This window comes from Mastomys coucha, unplaced genomic scaffold (genome assembly GCF_008632895.1).
Source record: "Mastomys coucha isolate ucsf_1 unplaced genomic scaffold, UCSF_Mcou_1 pScaffold6, whole genome shotgun sequence".
In the NCBI taxonomy this organism is placed as follows: domain Eukaryota; kingdom Metazoa; phylum Chordata; class Mammalia; order Rodentia; family Muridae; genus Mastomys; species Mastomys coucha.
In genome coordinates, this window is record NW_022196912.1 from 91,720,863 (window position 1) to 91,740,401 (window position 19,539).

General features: G+C 46.0%; 1 protein-coding gene across 2 annotated transcripts in view; it reads right to left on the bottom strand.

Annotated features, from left to right (window-relative positions):
* Sptb (spectrin beta, erythrocytic) overlaps positions 1 to 18,280 on the bottom strand; it is a 131,207-nt gene extending 112,927 nt beyond the window's left edge. The window contains exons 1-2 of one of the 2 annotated variants that reach the window (XM_031357213.1): positions 17,654 to 17,869; positions 16,822 to 16,969 (exon numbers count right to left, since the gene is read on the bottom strand). The gene's annotated coding sequence lies outside the window, so the exon portion shown is untranslated. Of the gene's footprint in view, positions 1 to 16,821; positions 16,970 to 17,653 lie in introns of both variants that reach the window. The other variant, XM_031357212.1, reaches the window with a different exon arrangement.
* Between the last annotated feature and the right edge of the window lie 1,259 nt (positions 18,281 to 19,539).

Genomic DNA, 19,539 nt, shown 5'->3' on the forward strand with positions numbered 1-19,539 from the left:
TTTTTTTTTTTTGCATATCCAGGGGCCTAGCATTCAACTGTATGATCTCAAGTAAACCTGGCTTGACTAGCCTCAGCTTCCCCATCAGTAAAATGGGAATGGTGATATCTCATCCTCTGACTGTCTTGCAAACTAAAGGAGTCAAGGTACTTGAAGCTCCTGGAAGGTCCCAGGCACATGAGTTAGAAGTTGGTGGTAGAAACAAATAAAGGCAAAGTATCAGAGTTCTCTAACTGTGTGGGTCATGTGACCTTGTCAGAAGTATCCTTCTATATTTCTAAAAGTAGGGATTCCTACCTCAGCATCATGAACCTAGAACTCAGATTCTATAGTCTAGCCTTCCGCTCTAAAAATTACCATGTAACAGGTGCTGTCGACCTGTTAAGAATGAATACGTAGGGCCAGGAGTGCCGCTTGCCTTTAATCCCAGTTCCCAGGAGGCAGAGGTAGGCAGATCTCTGTAAGTTCAAGGCCAGCATGGTCTACAGAGGGAGTTCTAACTGGTCAGGACTACATAGTGAGACCTAGTGTCAACAAAAGAAAATAAAAATAAAAAACAACAACAACAAAAACAAACAAACGAACAAAGCAAAAGGACACACACATGTACATGTACACAGATATTCACCTATACAAGTATTCACAAATTGGTAGCTATGAGCATATGCCTAGCAGGGAAATACAAGACATTGCCAGTAGTAGTGATCATATCAAGCAAAACATCTGTACTACTCTACACGGCTTGACTTCTTTTTATCACGGGTATCTGCTCATTTTATAATTTCTAAAATAAATAAATAAAATAAAAATAAAAAATAAAATTAAAAAAAAATTGTAGAGGCAGGGTCCAAGAGCTGGACCATCAGGTAAAGGTGCTCACCAAGACTAACCATTCCTGTAACTATGTGACAGAAAGAGATAAATGACCTCCACGTGAGCACAGCGGCACGAGCCACCCTCACCCAGCACACATACAAATGAACAAACAAATGTTAGAAACTGTTAAGACTAAGAAGGAAGAGAACAGGAGAGTAGGTACGAAGGCGGGGCTCCACAGAGACCACGAACCAGAGGACCTGGGCTCCATAGAGTCCTACAGCTAAAAACCATCTGTAACTCCAGGTCCCGCAGAGCTGATGCTCTCTTCTGGGCTCCACAGGCACCAAGCATACATGTGGTGCATAGACATGCATGTAGGCAAAACACCCATACTCATAAAATTAAAAATAGAAGGCGGAGGGGGAGGGAGAAAAGAAGAAACTTAAAAAGAAACAAACAAAGAATGGAATCAGATGTTTTCCAGGGATGGTTCTAAGGGTTCTGCTAAGTATGCAAGGTGCTTTTTGAGTACATTTTATCTACAGACCACCTTTCTTTGAGTTCTGATGCCTTGAGCATCAGGTTTTGAGAGAGAAAACTATAGCCACAACTTCATCTCCATCCTCTTCCCAGATTCAACGAGAAAGCATCCCTGCTGTTTTATAAACAGAGAAAGCAAGTGTAGTCTGAAATGATCACTTGCCAACCAAACGCGCTGCTCACTAGACTCCGCTGTTTGCAAAGACTTATGACTGCCAGAAGTTTTTAGCTCCCGATTCATTCTGTCCCTCCTGCAGAGGAGGTGCTTGGCGTATGCAAAACAAGCAGAAGGCTCCCTTTGCTGGTGGAGACCGGGTGAGATGTAAAACGACTTCCTTGGGGCTACAGTATAAACAAAGCTGGCTCCCAGCGGAGGCAGGAAGTATCCAAGCCTCGGGAGCCAGTCAGCATCCCCCACCCCCCAACCTGAGAGCTTCACCTTGAAGATGAGCGATTCACTGCAGTCATTTTCTGAGTGTTTTCTGGGTCAGAAGCAGTGAGAGCTGCCGAGCCCAGGCTGCCAGTGAATTGCCACACTGAGAGTGCAGAACCATGTTAACTTCTCTACTATGCTCACCCCCTGCGCTCAGGCAGCCTGGGTGAGAGCAGCCCAGCTGCACGACTGCAGCTGAGTACTTTTCCAGTCTCTGGGCAAAGTGACTTCACCCAGTTTTGCAATGCAAATGACCTGGTTTGTCCTCCTAGGTGTGGGTTTCTGTCTTGGAGGAGGATACTCACTTCCTCTCCCAGAGTTCTTGGCTTGTATTCTAGCATGACACCTTAGTCTCCCTGCACCTGTAAACAAAAACGCCTCCATTCTTCTCAGAACTCCACACAATGAAGGCACCCTCCTCCATCCGCGCAGTTTCAGTCGGCACATGCAGAATTTGAACTATTCCGGTCTATATGTAGGACCCTACAGTTTAAATGAGAAGTGAGACCAGAGAGTGCCAGAACACCACAAAGGAAACCATCTCCCTACATGAAGGGGATCGTTCCCTCAAAGGCACACCCAGCCGAGCCACTGGCAGCTGGACTGGCACCGGTGGCCATCTTGCAACAGGATGATTACTGGTTTTCATGGCTCCCTAGACATTCTAGAAGCTCCTATGCATTTAGTTGACCCTCATACACGGTCAAGTGTGTTGACCGCTTTATCTGCTTATCCATCGCCGGCCTCACTATTCTGCCCCTCAGAACACACTGAGATCCTAGCCCACTTCCCCGGAAGTTCCTTCCTGCCTTCAAGACTCCATCACACAGGCCTTCTTACTGTCTATCGGTTCCTCTCAGACCCTCCACACACATTTATAGAGGCCTCCTCGCCCCGCTCAGTGACTTTAGCAACCAAACACCAGCTCCTGCCTATCCCTAGGCACTGAATGGGGCAGGAGTGGGAGTGTCCATGACTGAGAGTTTTGTTGAAGGAAACAAAACACACCCAAAGGCCTGAGCAAGCAGAATGTTAGTGAGTCCAGCCATCGGTGAAACTCGCTTTGTGTAAGGGTAAGGCAGAAATGAAAGCAAAATCAACCAACCGATAAGCACTATAGCCTTATACAATATGGCTTCCACTACGTACATCTACAGACGAGCAATGTACCCAGGAAATCAAAACTTCTCTACAGGAATGTCGGAGGGTTTTGTTTGTTTGTTTGTTTTTGTTTTTGTTTTTTTTTTCAGAAATGTGTTCCTTAACTCTTACCCCTTATAAAACAAATCTTACATAGTAGATTCTTCTGGGGTGGCCGTCAAAGAGTCTCTCATCACTGCATTCTGAGGGTCAACATCAAACAGTCACTGAAAAACGAGGTGGGAGGGACTGTATGTCTGATGAATAAAGAGCAGCGGGAGCCGCGTTCTGATGGTGCCTGCTAACACCAGCTGTTACCTTTCCTCCCCATGGGTGGAAAGCGCTGGAGGAGGCTGAGGTGGGAAGGTGGGAAGAGCCCCTACTCACCTCTGAAGCAGGCCTCGCCTCTTAGCTTCACTCATGACCCGCTAGTAATTCCACCAGCCCTTCTGTAGGTGCCTATTTTGTTTGTTTTAGCACAGTGTTGAATATTCCAGAAATTACCCAATTCGGTCAGCATTTCTAGACTATCGCCCAGGAGCCAGGGAGTGAGTCGGGCACCAGAGTCTCCATGGGAACAAGACACTGCCTGCTCTTCAAGGAACTCATAATCTAGCAGAATCCGAAGCAAGACCAAGCAGCTTCAGAACCAACAGAGGAGAAAAACCGTGTTGTCTCCTCAGGTTAGGGGAGAGACACAGAGGTTTCAGGAAATTTTCACAGTGGGGGTTTTTTATTTGAATGGGGTGTGTCAGGTACACAACACACAGAGTCGTGGTAGACAAAAGGCACACTTCAGGACTAGACTGTGCCAGCAGAAACACAGGCACTTGGCATGAGAATGTATCTCATGAGTTGAGTAAATCAAAGACACCCAAAGTGGGTAAAGGGAGAGAGGAGGAAGCCCGGAAAGACAGTCACAGACCAGAAAGGTCCCTGTAGGTCTGCTTAACTTTATTTCTTCACTGGGAGTTGAACTCAGAGACTCGTGCTAGGTAAGTCTCTATCATGTTGAGCTATGTCCACAACCTTTTTTCTTTTTCTTTTTTTCTTTTTTTCTTTTTTTTTTTTTTTTTTTTTTTTTTTTTTTCTTTTTTTTTTTTTTTTGAGACAGGGTTTCTCTGTGTAGCTCTGGCTGTCCTTGGAACTCACTCTGTAGACCAGGCTGGCCTCGAACTCAGAAATCCGCCCGCCTCTGCCTCCCAAGTGCTGGGATTATAGGCGTGCGCCACCACCGCCTGGTTACCTTTTTCTTTAAATTGTATTTAGGGGCAATGGAGAACCTAATGGTTTTTTGGTTGGTTGGTTGGTTTTGGTTTTTCAAGACAGGGTTCTGGATGCAGGCCAGGCTGTCCTGGAACTCACTATAGACCAGGCTGGCCTCCAATTCACAGAGATCCACCTGCCTCTAGAGTGCTGGGATTAAAGGTGTGTGCCACCACCGCCTCTCTTGAGAACCTAAGAACTTTGACAGCTAAATGATTTGGTCAGGCTCCTATTTTTAAAAAAAAACCTCCAAGTCAGGGTATGACATGACTGAAAAGCTATAGACAGAAAGCCAGTTATTCAAACATAACACACCAGCAGACACCACAACACAAAAAATAATCTGGAAGTTGGAGAAGAAAAACCAACAGAAGTCAGCAGCCATGTGGATGCTAGAGTTTGAAAGGAAGACACAAAATGTTGCTAAGGTTTTCATGTAGAGAACCAAAAAGCAAGGAGCCGTCAACAACAGGCAGATGATCAGGGCAGGGGCTGAGCTGAGGGATCCCACTGTAACAGGGAGAGAGAGACATCTTAACGCAAACAAATGATGGCAGCCAGGAGAAGGCTGTGGTACACAACTGAGGAGGGAAACTGAGGCTAGGGATAAGGCTGTAGATGCACTGGAGACCTCAATAATTAATAGCTTGTAGAGAGAAATGGACCGAAAAATGTTGAGACTAAGTATGATAAGAGAGGTCTGGCGAGGGCTGGAGAGATGGCTCAGTGGTTAAGAGCACTGACTGCTCTTCCAGAGGACCTGAGTTCAATTCCCAGCAACCACATGGTGGCTCATAACCATCTGTAATGAGATCTGATGCCCTCTTCTGGTGTGTCTGAAGACAGCAACAGTGTACTCATATACATAAAATTAATAAATCTTTTTTTTTTTTTTAAAAAAAGAGGACTGGGGAGCCCGGGGGCAGGGCCCAAGGCCGGACCAAGTTTCAGAGAGAGAATGCTCACATCCTAAGGGAGTCAGGGAGGCCACTGCACCAAACAATACTTCCGACTCTTTCTAAGGCAGCTTTGGTGCAGAGGCCTCACAAGCTTGGGTGCACTGTGCAGCACTAATCAACATCTATCTTCACCCTTAAATGTCAAAGAACCATGTCGGAAGTAGGACCCAGGATATTAAGTATTTATTAAAAGCTAATAAAGGGATTTGAGCCTGTTAGGTTAAATCCTTACAAATATAAGGCAGCATATAGAAGTATGCAATTAATTACCTATCTCGTTTCAGACTAATTTCAGACTATTAAAAATTCAGGATTTTAAAGAAAAGAATCATTAAAACCGAGAGTCATGTAATGTCAACCTCCACCCAAATACGGACGGGCACAATGGTTCAAAGCAAGAGCTTTGGAATAAATACATGAGGGTTCACGTCTGCCGTTAATCTCTGTGGGCAGTGGACTGGGTGAGTTGACTTCGCTAAGCTTGACTTTTTTTTTTTTTTTTTATTCACTTACATCACGATCACTGTCCCTCTTCCCCAACCCTCCCTTTTGATTTTTAAAATATCTTTTACAGTAATAATAGTACATATATGATATTATAAATACACATGAAAGCTTTTAGCATAGTGCCTAGACTAGCATATAAGTTCTTAATAAATGTTGACTTGCTACTATAAACATATTTCCAAGTTAAAATATGTATTAATTTGGGGCTGAAGGGATAGCTCAAAGTACTGGCGGCTCTTCCAGAGGACCCAGGCTCAATTCCCAGCATCTACTTAGGAGTTCACGATTGTCTGTAACTCCTTGGGATCTGTACCCTTTTCTAACCTCCATGGGCACCAGGCTACAGGTAATGCACAGATATGCATTCAGTCAAAACACCTCTATATAAAAAATTTATATATACATATATACACAGACAGAGGTACACGTAATGTCAAACACTCAGGCTTTTTATTTAGCCAATAAAAATTTTAGAACCACTGCCTTCTGTGTGCCAAGCATGGCCTTAGGTGCTAAGATTTAAAAAAAAAGTACACAGCATACTTAGGTGCTAAGGAAAAATGTGTGTGTGTGTGTGTGTGTGTGTAAGTATACGTATATATACATATTTAGGGTCTAAGAAAAAAGTGTGTGTATATATGTGTGTGTGTGTGTGTGTGTGTGTGTATGTATTTATATATATAAACATAAAAAGTGTATATACCAGCCTGGTCTACAGAGTGAGTTCCAGGACAGCCACGGCTACACAGAGAAATCCTGTCTCGAAAAACCAGAAAAAAAATAAAAATAAAAATAAAAAAAAGTATATACATAGTATATGTATACACTTATTTTTTTAAGGAATAAAGCTCAGTTTCGTATTACAAGAAACTTGGCCGAATAGTAAGGTGAGTAGACAATTAAATGGCAAATGGTTCATTCTGTAGCTAAAGCAATGAGAAAAGTACCCTGAAAATAAAGAGGAAGCCCATGGTGGCACCCTAAACCCTCATGAGAGGGGGTCTACCAGCAAGGTGACCCGGGTGAGGCAATGCGTAAGCTTTACAACAATCTATAAGGAAAACGTTAAGGACGATTAGCATTAAGGCGACAAACTCATACACCTTGGGAAAGTCAGAGAAAGAGGGAGCTCTTGCCCAAGGGCAAACAGAAAGCAAGGGAGCTGGAAACAGCCCAGTTGCTCACTCGTCATCCAGCCCAAGGAGACTTCTTGGCTGATGCGCATCTTCCTATAATGTTTACACCTTCCCCACCTGAGTTTGGCTACATGATCTACAGAGCAAAGCAAAGATGGTCCTGTCCTCTGGTCCCGTCCTCTAAGTGTCCTCCATCTAAAAATAGACAAACTGGTCTACAGACACATTCGGGAGCTAGGATGACAAGTTATCCCCCAAAGATAGTGATCTCAAATAATATTTAGGTTCAGTGTGGTCCCCAAAGTGATGATACTAATACATTTCTCTCTTCCCTTTGGAGATATTAAACAGTGGAGGGGAATATTACGACTGACGGATGCGTTCCTTAAAAATAGAATATACGATGATCCAGCAATTCTGCCTCTAGATATTTATCCAAAAGGAAAAGCGGGATCTTGAAAAGATACAGGCATTTTTCACAGTGATATCTTGTTCACTGCAGAGTAATTTACAACAGGCAAAGGTTGGAAGCATCCCAGGCGTCTGTCCGTGGATGGGGAGGAGAGAGAATGGGAGTTAGCATTCAGTGGATACACCGTTTGAGTTTTGGAGGATGAGAAAAGCTCTGGAGATGGATGATGATAATGGCTAGAGAGCAATGGAGATGTAATTTTGCCACTGAACTGTATACTTAAAAGTCGTTTAAATAACAAATTTTATGTCAAGCATATTTATCACCATGTAGGAAGAAAAACATTTTAATTGCATGGTTGCCATGCCCGTGCAGTAACTACTCTTCATCATTTAGGGGCAAATAAAACAAAAACAAAAACAAAGCTTTGTTTCTGACAGGCAGATAGAGCACGTGGAGGTGTGGCTAAGGGGTGTAATGTTCTTCCTAACAGGGATGAGGTCCTGGGCTCCCCTGGCTCCCTGAAGAGATGGAGAGCACATCTCAGGGCACATCGGAAAGTTCTTTATCTAAAGCGGTGGTTCTCAACGTTCCCGAGGACGTGGCCTTTTAGTACAGTTTCATGTCTTGGTGATCCCCTACCATAAAATCACTTCATTATACTTCATAGCTGTAATTTTGCTGCTGTTATGAATCATAATGGAAATACCAGATTTGCAGGATATCTGATATGCTACCCCTATGAAAGAGTCGTTCGACAACCCCCACCCTGCACCCCCCCAACCCACCCATCCTATCCCCACCAAAGGGGCAGTGACCCACAGGTTGAAAACAGCTGATCTAAAGGAACAATATCCAGTTACCATTCCCTGGGAATGGAACATTTGTTACCCACTAAGAAGGCAGCATTGTGGGTAGGTATCACCAGGAAAATTTTAATTTAACAATCTAACCCTGTGTACCAGCACCATCTTATCAAGAATCACTAATAAGCAGCAGTGTGGTTGCAAATGCCTATAACCCTAGTACATAGGACGCAACGGAGAGAAGATCTTGAGTTTGAGGCCATGCTGGGTTACATAGTAAGATCATGTCTCAAAGCCACAAACAAAGAGTGACTGGTCAGTATAAAACTTAGATCGATTACAAATCATTAAGTTACTAATGGAACTTCTACTTCCAAAAGCATTAGTCGGAACTTTATGTAGGACCCAGGACTGTAACTCATACATTAGTTCCTTCCCTTAAGAGTTTAAGCATGCCTTTAATCCCAGCACTTGGGAGGCAGAGGCAGGTGGATTTCTGAGTTCGAGGCCAGCCTGGTCTACAAAGTGAGTTCCAGGACAGCCAGGGCTACACACAGAAACACTGTCTCGGTAAAATAAAAACAAAAACAAAAAGTTTATTATCAGCCAAGTATGGAGGGGCAAATCTCCAATTCTATTAATGGAGAAGCTGAGGCAGAAGGATCACAAATTCAAGACCAGCCAGGGCTATATAACAAGATCCTGTCTTAAAGCTACAAAGGTTTGTGTTTGAAGCCACTTACCATCAAGACTGACAACCTGAGTCCAATCCCCAGGACCTCAGCCCTGGAAGGGAGAACTAACTGACTCCCAACAGTTGTCCTCTGACCTCCATACTCACACCACAGCATACTATCCGTCCCTCTGCTACACACAGCCAAATAAATTGAAAAATAAAAACAAAACAAAACCTAAATAAATGAATGAGCATATTGCTTAGTTGAGTAAGATTAAACAGTAACAATAAAAGAAGTCTGTAGTTACGTTCAAATCAGTCATACATGTACTAATGTGGGGGAAGAGGGGATCATTATGGGATGGGAAGCCTGAGGCAAAGTGACTAGCTTTGAATCCAGGTCCTCTGGAAACCACTCCAAATCTGGGAGAACTGTTTAGAACTTAGAGGCAGACAGAGGAGGCGGCGGCAGTAGAGTATCTGCGATAGGAAAGGTTGAGAGCTAAGGCCATGAAAACCAGGCCATGACCAGGTTACAAGGCCTCTTGGTGAGCACAGATTTCCATTCCTCCTCTCACTGTAACTGGAAGCTCTGGAGAGGGTGTTGTCTGACCAACAGGACCCCAGGCCATGGAGGGAGCCTTCTGAGAGTCAGTCAGTCACTAAGTGGCAAAGTCTCTCAATCTAGCCTTTCACTAGATTTAATCTATCACTCTAAAATGGGCCAGGCGGATACTCAGATGTGCATAGTACTTTTCTGAAAGAATGTGCGCGAAATTGTTGCCAGGATGTTACTTCCTAAAAGTGAGAATGAAGGGGGCTAGAGAGGTGGCTCAGCAGTTGAGGGTGAGCACTGTTCTAACAGAGCACCGGGTTCAGTTCGCAGCACCCAAGTCACCCATTCCCTGGTGACTCCAGCACCAGGGAATCCAATGCTCTTCCAGCCTGCATCCTGGGAATCCGGCACACGTAGGCGTACGCACAAACACACATACTCACACTTACGTGGATATAATCTTCTGAGCCAGGCACTGATCGAGTTTTACTTTATTCCTTTATTACTCGGGAGGCAGAGGTAGGTAGATCTCTAAACTTGAGGCTAGCCTGGTCTACAGAGCAAGTTCTAGGACAGCCAGAGCTACACAGAGAAACCCTGTCTGGAGAAATGAAACAAATAAGCAAACAACAAACAAACTTCTAAAAAGTAAAGACTGAACATAGCAAAGACTTTTATTTTTTATTGTGAAAACCTTGTATATTGTGATTACACATTTTAAATATATAAATAAATTCATTTCTATAAATTTAAAAGTGGAAACATCACAAAATGTTTGCACTTTAACCAGCAAATGAAAAATGTTCGTAATCACCAAATGAAATACTTTTCAATTTTGTCCCTACCCTGTCTTCAGAGAGATGTGGGGATGATCTAAAAGGAACAGTAGCAGAATCAGTCTCCCCAGCGCCCCCAAGCCCTCACTTCACAGCAAACAGATCATGAACCATATACAATAAAATGTCTTTTTTTTTGTTGTTGTTGTTGTTATGTTTAAATAAAAAGTCTGCCTGACACGATCCCAAATCCATTGCTCAGTGAAACCAGAAATCCAAAATAATACTCTAGTATGTTTGATAAAATGTATCACCATCTTAGTAAATGGTCTTTCATTCTGACCCTTGTTGGAGCCCAAAACAATTATACCATCCTTGACTCTTTCTTTCTCCTCCCTGTCTAAATCCCAACAGCCCTACATTCCAAATATACCCAGAATCCAACTGCGTAGAACCCTATGCCTCGTCTGTCTCCCAGACTGCAGTCATTTTCACTGAGACCCCTGCTTCTTGTCCTCCACAATCAATCCTCGGGACACCGGATAGATCCTCTTTAAAGTCAAACCTGAACAGGTCACATCTCTGTCCACAATGCCCAGTGGCTTCCTGTTGCGCTTGGACCAAAGCTGGAACCTGAATCTCCCAAGTACCCTATGGCTTCCTGTCTCCTTTGATTTGGATCTCTGAATTTCTAGGATGAAACCTCATCAGAGTTGAACCTCCCCTTGTTCCCTTCAGGCTGCCCAATTTTTCTCTATAACACTTGATATTATGATCTACCCATTCGCTGCCTTTGGCGTGATTTAATACTCGTCTCTCCCAATGAAGATTTGTGCTCCGTGATGTCAGACTTCTTTTTCTCCCATGTTCACCATTGCACGCTATGAACCTAGAGCAGTGGTTCTCAACCTGTGGGTCAGGATGCTTCTGGAGATCACATATCTGACATCCTGCATATTAGATGTTTACATTATGATTCATAACAGTAGCAAAATGACATTTATGAAGTAGCAATGAAATAATTTTTTGGTTGGGGGGTCATTATAACATGAGGAACTGTATTAAAAGGTTGCAGCACTCAGAAGGTTGAAAACCACTGGCCTAGAATATGTTTGTAAATGAGAACTCAATAAATATTTTTTTGGAGATTGAGAGGGAGGCACAAGCCAAAAGCAGCTAGCATCACTGGGAAAAACAGAAAACGCTGAGTCCCAAATGAGGCAGAAGCCTAATGACAGGATGAGGGATTTGGAGAAGCTAAAACATCAATAGACAGACGAGCACAGAAACCCACCGCTATCTACCTGTGGCATCTGCCGGTGATCCATTAAATTGTACCTTGCCCATCGTTATAGTATACTCTAAAGGGCCATTCTTGAGGATTTGTGGGTATGCTCGAGTGTAAATACTGCCACCAGTGTCCCCGTGCCTCTCTCCAAACCAATAAACTTACATGGGAAGTTCTACTGAAGAAAGAAAGCAATTACTATCTTGGCCAGAAAGTCCAGAATATTCAGTTCTCCTACGGAGAAACCTAGACAAGGTCTTCTTGTGACGGAACTAGTCAACTGGGTGATGGACAGGGTCTGCTGGCAAGCACTGCCTGGGGACATTTCTAGTGCAGCACCCCAACTCTAAAAGAAGGATAATGAGATATTCTTGAGTGCTCATTTTAAAACGAAATGAAATTATACGAAGAATTATCCTGAAAGCTGAAGGGACTGAACATTGGCTGAGTGCTTGCTCACTCCCTGGAAGGGCAAGGCCACCTTGTACAGCCTCTAATTCACTTTCTCTTCTCACTGATGAAGAGCTTTATCTCATCAAGAATCTGCCCTGACCCCTCCGACACACATATCTCCACTTAAAAACCTGTACTGATTTCAACGCGATCTTCTAAAGGTCTTCAGCAAATGGACCGCCCTAAACCATGTTCAATGTGTGGTCACTCTCCTGACACATGGAACCTACTGACTCTGGAATGTAGTAACACTCTGCTGCCCATCTGGGTGGCACACATACCTGCAGCCTTGCACCACACACGCCCTTACAGCCTCCCATTTAATAATTCTTGACGCTTTTAAAAACCTTCCTAAACACTCCAGCCTGCGTCAGATCTTCCTGCCATGGCCTTTTCTGGAAGCACCCTCCCCCCCCCCAAGCATTCTATCACACCCGTACTTGTTTGAGGGTCTGCCTCCCAGGAGTGAGAGGGCCATCATCTGCCTCTTTTCTGTGTCCTAAACATATACCAGTGTGAGGTATTTGGAACACATCTGAGTTAGGAGATGTCAGCAACTGGGCTACCTCAGGAGACTGACTCCCTTTGGAGTCATAATGCCTCTTGTCCATGATCAGGTTTTAACCCTGATACTGTAGACCTACTGGGGTAGACAAGTATATATACCTTATGTTTGCTCTTTCACTACATCTCAATTGCTTTTTCAGGCCTTTCCAGTGAAGTGTCCATGACTTCAACTGCAGAGCCAGGCTTAGGAAAGGCCATGTCTTCCTAATGCTGGACGGTGAAGTTGATTCACCGCTCCAGGGTCTTCTGGGAAGAGTCAAGAGCTGAGCGTGGAGATGGGATGAGGTCTCAGATCTCTTTCCCATCCTTGTCACGTAAGACTGTAGATGCATCTCGCTTTATCTGAGACGCTATGAATCTTCACATGAGACACGCCTATATTTAAGTCTGGTACAAACAGAAAAGGTTTTCAACGTACTCATTTGCAAAACTATCCAAGTTTCTGCTTCTTTCACAATAGTGGAAACTTCAGAATTGACTATAATTCAAAGCAATTATTGTTCTTTGACTGTCAAGGTGCCCTGCTCCTCTTTTCATAAATATCCTGCAGGATCCCAGCCCAGTTCAATACAAAGTCTTTTTTTTTTCCTAGCCCCATTCCTATTCGTTGGCTAAATTTACAGCATTCAAATGAAAGAAAGGAGACCTGCTCTTGCCCCCACTGTTAACATGATATATGTCTGAGTTTTAATTGCCCTTTAATTATACCCTCAGCCAGGTCTGCACAGATATAATAGAAACATAGCAAAGCCGGAGAGGGCCTTGCTGAGGTGGTAAGAAGTCAGCTTTGTAATATTTCCTGCAACCAGAAGGAAAGAACGAAATGAGAGGTGGTCTGAGGATGTCAGAAGCTAGCTAAACAATGAAGGAGAAAGCACTCAGCCTTTAAACTCTGCAAGCCGCAAGGCTGGTGGTCCCCTGGCGATTGATGCTCGGCTGAAGCTGGCCAAAAATGGAAGGACTCAGATTGCCTGGCTGTGAACTAAGAAATAAGCAACAAAAGGAAACCACCCTATAACATTTTCTAAATATTTACTACCGGAAGTTGACTGTTCAGTGAGAGGAGCCAGGTCTGACAGTGAAGTCCCCTGACTGTCTCCTACATTCTCCTTTGATCTCTATCTCCACCTTCCTTCCAATGCCAAGAGACCTTTACCTCCTGGGGCTGTCAGAGAAGAGATGCTTGTCTGATAGCCCCAGCAAGTGCAGAGAGATGAGCTAGTCAGTGTACAGACCAACACTTGCAGGCTTCCTCCCAGGCTCCGTCCCTACAACACAGCAACCAAAAATCATCTGCCCGTCAAGACAGTCAGTACAAACCACTTTACAGACGAAACACTCTCTGACCTGTGTGTTTGTCTTAACCCCCTCTGTGCAGTTTCAGAGTCCAGTATCCATGGCCTTCCCAGCCAAGCATCATTATAAAATCAAACTTCCTATCAGCCTGCATAGCACTCCTTATGCTCCCAGCTCAGTTGGTAAGTGTTAATCTGAAGGTCAGGGGTGATGAAAAACATTATAGATAATGAACGAATGTATTGATACTATTTCCCACTTCCCACTGGTCATGCTTTCTGCCTTTTCAGGTCTTGGGCAGAGTTTGATTCTGGACAGAGTGCTTGACTTTGAAACAATATTCTTCCAGAGCAATTTAGTGACTAGGTTCAGATTAAAACAGGTATCTGGGGACTGAAAAGATGACCCAGCAATTAAGAATGTCTCCTGTTCTTGCAAAGGTTACAGGTTCTGTTCCCAGCACCCACAAGGATGCTCACAACCCTCTGTAACTCCAGTTTAAGGGCATCCAATGCTCTGTTCTGGCTCCCTATAGCACCAGGCACACATATGCTACATTCAAGCTAAACATTCACATACATAAAAAAATAAAGAATTCTTTAAAAAAACAAAAAACAAAAAAAACCAAGCCAGGCAGTGGTGGCGCACGCCTTTAATCCCAGCACTTGGGAGGCATAGGCAGGTGGATTTCTGAGTTCAAGGCCAGCCTGGTCTACAGAGTGAGTTCCAGGACAGCCAGGGCTATACAGAGAAACCCTGTCTCGAAAAAACAAAAAACAAAAACAAACAAACAAAAACCAGGTATCTGGCAATCCCAATGGTTCTCTTTTATCCCCCAGAAATGCTACAGAAAAATAGCTGCCTTGAGATATATACTGCCTGTGGATAGTAATATGCATACCTTTTTATGGGATAACGTATACATCTATCTAGTTAACAAGCAATGGGGAAATGAGAGGACAGGTCAGTATTTTATTATCGAAGACAAAAATGAAAACGTACTGGGAAAGGAAGGAGGGAATATGTTTTCGATATTATGAAACTATTGGATATTAAAGTATGTTCTTGCCTCATCTCCCCCAAAGGAAAGAAAACCTCAGTGGTTTGAATGGACTGAACTACAGGAAACAAACCTCCCTGGCCATGGAAGGGTTAGAATGGCAAAAAAGTGAGTGAGCATTATAAATGACAGGTAAACTGCAGTTGGGTCTCACCTTTAAGCAAGTGATCATACAAACAGAAGGCTAGAACCAGTGACCTCCAAGGTCCCTTCCAACTCCAGTCCTATTGGCCTCATGAATTTTTTATAGTCATCCTCTGTCCTACAACACTGTCCCCATGCATCACCAAGCCCTTCTGGCCACTTCCAGGACTGAAAGGAAAATCTTTTTTTTTTTAAGTCTGTGTTTGACTATTGCCAAAATTATAATTCCGTCCTTGAAACAATGACCTGAAAATAAGAGGCTGCTGGGCAAAAAACTTTTGAGCAAATAGATGCTCAATGCTGCCTTAAGGTAATAGATTTTAAACTTCTTGATATAAGCAAAATTATGATCTGAGGTTCAAGGAGTGAAGAGTGTGATAAGCCAAGGCTGTAAGCAAATCTTCCCAACTTATTCTGCATCCCCTGCTGAGCATCTAATCTTAAAAGGACAACAGAGCCAGTGATGGAGCTTGAATCCTGGCCTTGCCTCATCTCTCATCAGCTGTGGGAGACTGAACAAGTTATTTAATTCCCTGAACCAATTTGCTCACTTTATGGCGTGTGCATGTGTGTGTGTTCACGCGTGCAAGCGTACAGGGACACTTGTGGAGGTCAAAAGACAACTTTGTGGAGTCCATCGCAAGGCTAGAACAGCAAGCACCTTTACCCACTGAGCCATCTCACCAGCTGTTTCTTTCCTTTTTAAAATGGGATAATATGAGTGACCTTGCAGAATTGACAATTAAAATGCCATATAAAGCAACCTTGATCACGCATTCTCTCAGTTAACCAAGACTATCCGAGAATCCACCGCCAGCCAGCCACGAGTACATAAGATAGACTAAATAAGAGCTATTGTTCTTTTTCTTTATCAAAAACCTACTATTTTCCAAAATTGTGAAAGACTGACATTAGTTCAAAGCTTTCACTTGCACCTAGCTTGCCTAAAATAGCCATATTTATTTTGTCCAATGATTGTAGGTGGGAGTCAGCCCCGTTAGGCCTTTAGCCCCAAGCAAACAATCCAACAGGTGTGTTGGTTCCACCCAACACCTTCAGAACACTTAGACCAGAGCAATGACCAGAGCAGAAGGTGGTATTCCAGCCCTCCCCGGGCAAGTCACTGGGAAAACTTGATATGCCTGTGCAGCAAGGCCCAGCCTGAATGCCTGGGAGGTTTGGGGTGCTTTCAATTCCTTGAGTGGACTCTGTGTCTTCAGAGAACTCAAGATTAACAGGACTGGCTCATCCCCAGCCACTACCACTGGGCCACTGATAAAGGGTGGCCCGCCAGCAAAAGGGTCCCTCTCCTTTCAACTGTGCTTTCCTCAGTGCTAGAATTTGATAACGCTTTGTATACACGGCTGGCCTCATCGCAAGGTTGGTGGGCTCTTCTCTGTTCTCAGTTTACTATCCCCCAAGCCTCTGGAGGTGCTGGGCATTCAGTACATAATGAACAGTTTGCGCTAGTAAGAGTTTCCCATAACATTCTGGAAATCGGGGCTCATTGGAAAAGCATATGAAGCCTGATCCTGGAATGGGAGATGACTACCCTTGGTCATAGTCACAGAGCAGTTAAAAAGAAAATTCTAGAACAAAATTCTGAGCGATCTGTGAGGCTAAGGGTAGCCTAAAAGAATAGCTTAAATGTGCCTCAATTTTTTTTTTCTTCCCTGAAGACTCGTCTCATTCAGGAGCTATCTGAATCACCTCCCTTGGAAACTGAACTATATACATCCATTGCACAGGCAGGGGTTTTGTATGGCTGCCTCTTAGCGTGGTGACAGCCGAATCCTCTCCCCACTGAAGTTCTTAGTAAAAGAGACCATCACTATATAATCCCATCCCACCCTGCCGGATGCATCTAAAACAATGGCTTCTTTCCATATCCCTTCAGTGAGTTAAGGGTGTTATTAACTCTAGCACCTCTAATTGCTCTCTGAAAACAGTGGTTTGGATATTAATAGACTATAAATCAAGGGCCTACCTAAGGCTTGTTGTCACGGAAACTGTACTCAAGCCTTGTAGCTATTTCCCCTTTGAGAAGTCTGGGTAAGTTGGTGGGACTTGAGGATTGTGGTAGAGCTCTTGTTTCTTCCATTTCTTGCTGTTTCTCCGGGGCCAAGTTGCTGGAACTGGCACGAAGGGTAAGAGTAGAGTGGGCAATAGCTTGGAGAACAGGCACTCAAAGGGTGGGGGGATCCTTGACGTATAGTTCTGGGACACTTGATCTTTCCCTTCTCAGTCTACACTGGGCCACTCTGCACGTCCTGCCTAGCATCCTGAGGCCCGGCCCCCTCTGCTGCCCTGAACTGTCCTCCCAGCCTTGGCACTGGGCAGCCCTGGAGCGCGCTAGCCAAGTTCCAGAAGAGGATCCGACCCGCCCGGGGGGTTGAGAAGCCAGGCAGCAGGAGGCACAGGCGCGGGCAGTCCTTACACCGACGCCAGGCAGCCCCCCCACACCCTCAACTTTGCTCCCAGGCGAGGGTCCTGGGGGAGGCGGCCAAGAGCACACACACCCCAAGCCCAGTCACTCCCCGTGCCCCAGGGCGACACTCAACTAGCTGGCTTCCCAAAGCTAGCGCCCTGCTCGCCCAGCGCCTGCGAAACCCACGCGGGTTCCCGCGTCCCGGGATGACGACTGCCGCAGCCACCAGGGCCTCCCGGGCTGCGCACCCCTCCCGCCCCACGCTAGGCACCCGGGGCCAGGCCCCCCACTGGGTCGTCGCGTCACCCGCCCCCTGGGCCCGGCGTTCCCCGGCACTGGCTCCGAGGCACCCAGCTCCCTCCCTCCGCGCGGCCCTCGGGGACTCACTCACCTGCGCTGGGGCTGAAGCGGCGGCCACCCCGAGCCCGGGGGCGGCGGCGCAGGGGGAGGAGGGCAGCACGGGGCTCCTGGCACAGTGGCCGCCGGGCGCCTGGTGCAGCGGAGCCGCGGACCCGCCCAGAGATATAAATAACATTATCTGAGGAGGGACATTCCTGCCGGGGGACATCGCTGCTGCCGGGACCAGATAGTCCCGCGGCGGGGGCGGGGAGGCGGGGCCGCAGCCTCCCGCAGCGCCAGGCCCGCCTTCCCCACCCACTCCTGCACCTGCCAATCAGACTGCGCGCCCGGGGGCACCTGCTTAGCCGCTAGCGCCGCCGCCGCCGCCGCCGCCGCCGCCGGGACCGGGGGGCGCCAGGGTCCTCTCTCACCTCCCAGATCCCGCACCCCCGGAGCCCCTTGCCTCGGGAAGAGGACTCGACTGTGTTGCTCCGGCCTAATTCGTGTGCCCAGAGCCGCAAGCCCGGCGGCGAAAAGGAGTCCCTCCCAGCCTTTCCCGCCTTGCGTCCCTGCAGACTACGGTCTGGTTTTTGAAAATACATCTAAAAGACCCGTTTAGGCCGTGGGGTGGGTGAGAAGGGCGCCCCGGCTGTCGCGCCCCTCCGGAGAGAGACTGCAAGGGACAGATTGTTCCCGCGGGCGGGTTACGTTCGAAAGCGTGCTCCTGGCCGGCTACAACCGGCTGGTAGTAGGAGCAGACGCTGGGAGCACAGGGGGTGGGCACTGGGCCGAGGCCCCCGCCCCCAGCCTGCGGGCTGGAGGCCGCGGCTCCAGCTTTCAAGCTGGGTACTTGTCCGGGAGAACCCGGCTGTGCTGGCTGGTGGCGCGCAGCCTACAGTTGCCTATAGCAGGGGCCATAATCAACAGGCAAGCGGGGCACACCAGCCCACCTGCACCTTCCTGGGAGCCCTGGTCTCCGGGCAAGACCCTGCTTTCTCACTGCAAGCTTTGGTGGGATGGAGTACAGCAGGCCATAGGAAACACTAGAACCAAGGGTGTCAAGTAAGGCGTCTGCGACTAGGGAGCGTGACACGGACGAACATGGGCGGCTTGCAGGGCAGGCTATTTCCTTGACTTTTTAACAATACAAGGTCATTGCTCAGTAAGGTTTGTTGCGTGCCTTGTTGTACCTTTCCTTGTTTTATTTTTATTGGGGAGGGGGCGGGGGGCGGTCCTCCATATTCTGTGCCTGGGATGGTCTCTCGTAGACCATCAACCCGGGTAATCTCAAGAGTAATGGAGACAACAGTGGCGATTAAAAAGAGCATAGATGCAGAAGGGAGTTTTAACTTTGATGCTCCCTGGAATTCTTGACAGGAAACAGCTTTTCTCTTGACTTGTTTGCTTGAGTGTATAATTACGCTGTTTTCTAGGATTCATGAGCAAAGGGTGTTCAATTGCCAGATGTTCAAGCTTAGTCTGTGTATCAAAGGTACGCAAAAGATTTTCACTGTCACACTTCTTTTGAGAGTAGGTATTTGGACAGTAAGAAATGCTAATTGGGACAAAATCCACAGGTATTAAAAAGCCATAGAACTCTCCCCTCTCCTTTTGCCCAAGTTCTTATTACATACTAATTTCCCCAAATGACATCAGTATTTCAAGGAAAATGACACACCGGCCCTAGTTATCCCCGAGGTTAGCAGTGATTTCCCACCCCTTCCTCCTCTCCCCTACCCAGGCCATCTAGCAATTCTTTGTAGGGAGCAAGAGCTGTGGGTCTTCAGCAAAGCACACATTTAGCACTCCAAAGACCCTGGGACTCTCCAGCATCCTCCACCCCCACCCCCAAGCCATTTGCTTTGCTTGTTGTTGAGTTAAAAAAAATCATCTTTTTAAGAACCAATTCCTGGCAAAAACAAAAAACAGGCCAACTTC